This window comes from Engystomops pustulosus, chromosome 9 (genome assembly GCF_040894005.1).
Source record: "Engystomops pustulosus chromosome 9, aEngPut4.maternal, whole genome shotgun sequence".
NCBI lineage: Eukaryota > Metazoa > Chordata > Amphibia > Anura > Leptodactylidae > Engystomops > Engystomops pustulosus.
The window spans coordinates 108328648-108335973 of NC_092419.1; positions in this window are offsets into that span (position 1 = coordinate 108328648).

Here is a 7326-nt window from a genome sequence, read left to right on the forward strand (position 1 = left end):
TATCTAATCCTATCCTGTGTGATACTGTCTGCTGAGCTGTGTATCTAATCATATCCTGTGTGATACTGTCTGCTGAGATGAGTATCTAATCCTGTCCTGTGTCATACTGTCTGCTGAGCTGTGTATCTATCCTATCCTGTGTGATACTGCCTGCTGAGCTGTGTATCTAATCCTGTCCTGTGTCATACTGTCTGCTGAGCTGTGTATCTAATCCCATCCTGTGTGATACTGACTGCTGAGCTGTGTATCTAATCCTATTCTGTGTGATACTGACTGCTGAGCTGTGTATCTAATCCTATCCTGTGTGATACTGTCTGCTGAGATGAGTATCTAATCCTGTCCTGTGTCATTCTGTCTGCTGAGCTGTGTATCTAATCCCATCCTGTGTGATACTGACTGCTGAGCTATATATCTAATCCTATCCTGTGTGATACTGTCTGCTGAGCTGTGTATCTAATCCTATCCTGTGTGATACTGACTGCTGAGCTGTGTATCTAATCCTATTCTGTGTGATACTGACTGCTGAGCTGTGTATCTAATCCTATTCTGTGTGATACTGACTGCTGAGCTGTGTATCTAATCCCATCCTGTGTGATACAGCCTCCTCACATCTCCAGCGTTTCCCTGTGTTTGCTCGGATCCCGGCAGGTCGGGGCTTGTACGGTCCATTCATGCGTCCAACCTGCACAAGGACAAACAATCCTCAGCCGTATCTTGCTGTAAAACGAAAAAACACCCAGCTTTCCCACAACCCCGAATGGCAAAAAACCAGATACTAACACAGAGCAAGAGACGTCTCTCCGTGCTCAGGAAAGCTGGGTGGTGTCTCCAAATACAGAATTATCTATAGTGGAACTTGCTGTGATTTGGACCTACCAGCGCCGGTGCCAATCCCTGTGACTGCCTCTTCTCATGAGTCAGAGGCCAACACAGTCCAGAAGTGTTGTCATAGGGACATGATGTGGACAAACGTGGCTTCTTGTATGAACTCGGTGACAAGCCACAAAATCAGGAAGTGTTGTCATGGGGTAGTGGTAGGGACTATACAATCATGTGACTACTAAATTACCCACAGGCTACCACTACCTGCCACCCCCGGGTTGGGCCCCATTCACACAAGCGTCTATATGGCGGGTGTATTCTGGGATGGGAGCACACGGGACGACCCATCTTACGCCATACGGATGGTACCCGCAGGCCCCGGAGAAGCATCATACTCAATCCTTATCTTCAGGGGCTCAGAGGAAGGCGAGTATATTCCACTAAACCTAAATATAGAGAAGGAGGGATGTTCCCCGACGCTGCGAGAATCCACGGTTTCCATGGCAACAGGTTTCCTTCAGCCGCTGCACAAATACACAACGTGCCGAATACTCCATTTATTATTAGGAGAATCCAAACATCCGGGGCTTGCACTGCCCTAGAGGTGACACCACATCCAGCAGAATAGTGAGTGCAGCTCTGGGGTATAATACAGGATGTAACTCAGGATCAGTACAGGATAAGTAATGTCATGTATGTACACAGTGACTGCACCAGCAGCAGAATAGTGAGTGCAGCTCTGGAGTATAATACAGGATGTAACTCAGGATCAGTACAGGATAAGTATTGTCACATATATACACAGTGACTGCACCAGCAGCAGAATAGTGAGGGCAGCTCTGGGGTATAATACAGGGTGTAACTCAGGATCAGTACAGGATAAGTAATGTCATGTATGTACACAGTGACTGCACCAGCAGCAGAATAGTGAGTGCAGTTCTGGAGTATAATACAGTATGTAACTCAGGATCAGTACAGGATAAGTAATGTCATGTATGTACACAGTGACTGCACCAGCAGCAGAATAATGAGTGCAGCTCTGGGGTATAATACAGGATGTAACTCAGGATCAGTACAGGATAAGTATTGTCACATATATACACAGTGACTGCACCAGCAGCAGAATAGTGAGTGCAGCTCTGGGGTATAATACAGGATGTAACTCAGGATCAGTACAGGATAAGTAATGTCATGTATGTACACAGTGACTGCACCAGCAGCAGAATAGTGAGTGCAGCTCTGGGGTATAATGCAGGATGTAACTCGGGATCAGTACAGGATAAGTAATGTCATGTATGTACACAGTGACTGCACCAGCAGCAGAATAATGAGTGCAGCTCTGGGGTATAATACAGGATGTAACTCAGGATCAGTACAGGATAAGTATTGTCACATATGTACACAGTGACTGCACCAGCAGCAGAATAGTGAGTGCAGCTCTGGGGTATAATACAGGATGTAACTCGGGATCAGTACAGGATAAGTAATGTCATGTATGTACACAGTGACTGCACCAGCAGCAGAATAGTGAGTACAGCTCTGGGGTATAATGCAGGATGTAACTCGGGATCAGTACAGGATAAGTAATGTCATGTATGTACACAGTGACTGCACCAGCAGCAGAATAATGAGTGCAGCTCTGGAGTATAATACAGGATGTAACTCAGGATCAGTACAGGATAAGTAATGTCATGTATGTACACAGTGACTGCACCACCAGCAGAATAGTGAGTGCAGCTCTGGGGTATAATACAGGATGTAACTCAGGATCAGTACAGGATAAGTAATGTCATGTATGTACACAGTGACTGCACCAGCAGCAGAATAGTGAGTGCAGCTCTGGAGTATAATACAGGATGTAACTCAGGATCAGTACAGGATAAGTAATGTCATGTATGTACACAGTGACTGCACCAGCAGAATAGTGAGTGCAGTTCTGGAGTATAATACAGTATGTAACTCAGGATCAGTACAGGATAAATATATGTCATGTATGTACACAGTGACTGCACCAGCAGCAGAATAGTGAGTACAGCTCTGGAGTATAATACAGGATGTAACTCAGGATCAGTACAGGATAAGTAATGTCATGTATGTACACAGTGACTGCACTAGCAGCAGGATAGTGAGTGCAGCTCTGGAGTATAATACAGGATGTAACTCAGGATCAGTACAGGATAAGTAATGTCATGTATGTACAGTGACTGCAGTTCTGGAGTATAATACAGGATGTAACTCAGGATCAGTACAGGTTAAGTCTTGTCATGGATGTACACAGTGACTGCACCAGCAGCAGAATAGTGAGTGCAGCTCTGGGGTATAATACAGGATGTAACTCAGGATCAGTACAGGATAAGTAATGTCATGTATGTACACAGTGACTGCACCAGGAGCAGAATTGTGAGTGCAGCTCTGGAGTATAATACAGGATGTAAGTCAGGATCAGTACAGGATAAGTAATGTCATGTATGTACACAGTGACTGCATCAGCAGCAGAATAGTGAGTGCAGCTCTGGGATATAATACAGGATGTAACTCAGGATCAGTACAGGATAAGTAATGTCATGTATGTACACAGTGACTGCACCAGCAGCAGAATAGTGAGTGCAGCTCTGGGGTATAATACAGGATGTAACTCAGGATCAGTACAGGATAAGTAATGTCATGTATGTACACAGTGACTGCATCAGCAGCAGAATAGTGAGTGCAGCTCTGGGATATAATACAGGATGTAACTCAGGATCAGTACAGGATAAGTAATGTCATGTATGTACACAGTGACTGCACCAGCAGCAGAATAGTGAGTGCAGCTCTGGGGTATAATACAGGATGTAAATCAGGATCAGTACAGGATAAGTATATGTTATGTTGTACACAGTGACTGCACCAGCAGAATAGTGAGTGCAGTTCTGGAGTATAATACAGTATGTAACTCAGGATCAGTACAGGATAAGTATATGTCATGTATGTACACAGTGACTGCACCAGCAGCAGAATAGTGAGTGCAGCTCTGGGGTATAATACAGGATGTAACTCAGGATCAGTACAGGATAAGTAATGTCATGTATGTACACAGTGACTGCACCAGCAGCAGAATGGTGAGTGCAGCTCTAGGGTATAATACAGGATGTAACTCAGGATCAGTACAGGTTAAGTCTTGTCATGGATGTACACAGTGACTGCACCAGCAGCAGAATAGTGAGTGCAGCTCTGGGGTATAATACAGGATGTAACTCAGGATCAGTACAGGATAAGTAATGTCATGTATGTACACAGTGACTGCACCAGGAGCAGAATTGTGAGTGCAGCTCTGGAGTATAATACAGGTTGTAAGTCAGGATCAGTACAGGATAAGTAATGTCATGTATGTACACAGTGACTGCATCAGCAGCAGAATAGTGAGTGCAGCTCTGGGATATAATACAGGATGTAACTCAGGATCAGTACAGGATAAGTAATGTCATGTATGTACACAGTGACTGCACCAGCAGCAGAATAGTGAGTGCAGCTCTGGGGTATAATACAGGATGTAACTCAGGATCAGTACAGGATAAGTAATGTCATGTATGTACACAGTGACTGCACCAGCAGCAGAATAGTGAGTGCAGCTCTGGGGTATAATACAGGATGTAACTCAGGATCAGCACAGGATAAGTAATGTCATGTATGTACACAGTGACTGCACCAGCAGCAGAATAGTGAGTGCAGCTCTGGGGTATAATACAGGATGTAACTCAGGATCAGTACAGGATAAGTAACGTCATGTATGTACACAGTGACTGCACCAGCAGCAGAATAGTGAGTGCAGCTCTGGGGTATAATACAGGATGTAACTCGGGATCAGTACAGGATAAGTAATGTCATGTATGTACACAGTGACTGCACCAGCAGCAGAATAATGAGTGCAGCTCTGGAGTATAATACAGGATGTAACTCAGGATCAGTACAGGATAAGTAATGTCATGTATGTACACAGTGACTGCACCACCAGCAGAATAGTGAGTGCAGCTCTGGGGTATAATACAGGATGTAACTCAGGATCAGTACAGGATAAGTAATGTCATGTATGTACACAGTGACTGCACCAGCAGCAGAATAGTGAGTGCAGCTCTGGAGTATAATACAGGATGTAACTCAGGATCAGTACAGGATAAGTAATGTCATGTATGTACACAGTGACTGCACCAGCAGAATAGTGAGTGCAGTTCTGGAGTATAATACAGTATGTAACTCAGGATCAGTACAGGATAAATATATGTCATGTATGTACACAGTGACTGCACCAGCAGCAGAATAGTGAGTACAGCTCTGGAGTATAATACAGGATGTAACTCAGGATCAGTACAGGATAAGTAATGTCATGTATGTACACAGTGACTGCACTAGCAGCAGGATAGTGAGTGCAGCTCTGGAGTATAATACAGGATGTAACTCAGGATCAGTACAGGATAAGTAATGTCATGTATGTACAGTGACTGCAGTTCTGGAGTATAATACAGGATGTAACTCAGGATCAGTACAGGTTAAGTCTTGTCATGGATGTACACAGTGACTGCACCAGCAGCAGAATAGTGAGTGCAGCTCTGGGGTATAATACAGGATGTAACTCAGGATCAGTACAGGATAAGTAATGTCATGTATGTACACAGTGACTGCACCAGGAGCAGAATTGTGAGTGCAGCTCTGGAGTATAATACAGGATGTAAGTCAGGATCAGTACAGGATAAGTAATGTCATGTATGTACACAGTGACTGCATCAGCAGCAGAATAGTGAGTGCAGCTCTGGGATATAATACAGGATGTAACTCAGGATCAGTACAGGATAAGTAATGTCATGTATGTACACAGTGACTGCACCAGCAGCAGAATAGTGAGTGCAGCTCTGGGGTATAATACAGGATGTAACTCAGGATCAGTACAGGATAAGTAATGTCATGTATGTACACAGTGACTGCATCAGCAGCAGAATAGTGAGTGCAGCTCTGGGATATAATACAGGATGTAACTCAGGATCAGTACAGGATAAGTAATGTCATGTATGTACACAGTGACTGCACCAGCAGCAGAATAGTGAGTGCAGCTCTGGGGTATAATACAGGATGTAAATCAGGATCAGTACAGGATAAGTATATGTTATGTTGTACACAGTGACTGCACCAGCAGAATAGTGAGTGCAGTTCTGGAGTATAATACAGTATGTAACTCAGGATCAGTACAGGATAAGTATATGTCATGTATGTACACAGTGACTGCACCAGCAGCAGAATAGTGAGTGCAGCTCTGGGGTATAATACAGGATGTAACTCAGGATCAGTACAGGATAAGTAATGTCATGTATGTACACAGTGACTGCACCAGCAGCAGAATGGTGAGTGCAGCTCTAGGGTATAATACAGGATGTAACTCAGGATCAGTACAGGTTAAGTCTTGTCATGGATGTACACAGTGACTGCACCAGCAGCAGAATAGTGAGTGCAGCTCTGGGGTATAATACAGGATGTAACTCAGGATCAGTACAGGATAAGTAATGTCATGTATGTACACAGTGACTGCACCAGGAGCAGAATTGTGAGTGCAGCTCTGGAGTATAATACAGGTTGTAAGTCAGGATCAGTACAGGATAAGTAATGTCATGTATGTACACAGTGACTGCATCAGCAGCAGAATAGTGAGTGCAGCTCTGGGATATAATACAGGATGTAACTCAGGATCAGTACAGGATAAGTAATGTCATGTATGTACACAGTGACTGCACCAGCAGCAGAATAGTGAGTGCAGCTCTGGGGTATAATACAGGATGTAACTCAGGATCAGTACAGGATAAGTAATGTCATGTATGTACACAGTGACTGCACCAGCAGCAGAATAGTGAGTGCAGCTCTGGGGTATAATACAGGATGTAACTCAGGATCAGCACAGGATAAGTAATGTCATGTATGTACACAGTGACTGCACCAGCAGCAGAATAGTGAGTGCAGCTCTGGGGTATAATACAGGATGTAACTCAGGATCAGTACAGGATAAGTAACGTCATGTATGTACACAGTGACTGCACCAGCAGCAGAATAGTGAGTGCAGCTCTGGAGTATATAATATACTTTCTCCATCAGCCTGGCACTTATCTAGGATGTGATATATAATATAATGGCTCCAGGGCTTTCCAGAGGCGATTGCTAGATTCCGGGAAGGATTGTGTAATGATGGATTATTGATAAAGCTTTTATGGAGATTATAAAGTGTGCTGCAGACAGGACATGAAGCCCCCGCCCCCCCCCCCCCCGTGTCTCGGGGATCAATCAATATTTCCGAGCTGAGGGTCAGTTCTATCCACGTGCAAAGCAGCGACCATGAGGAGTTCTAGCCCATGGTGCAGGCGGTCCTGATCCTAGGACCCACTTAGTACTTAGCTATACGGGTCTGGACACAATTCCTGTGAAGACGGGTTTAACCCATGCCATGCCGCTTTCCTCCTGTGTGATTGATGGAGTAGACTGAAGGCAATG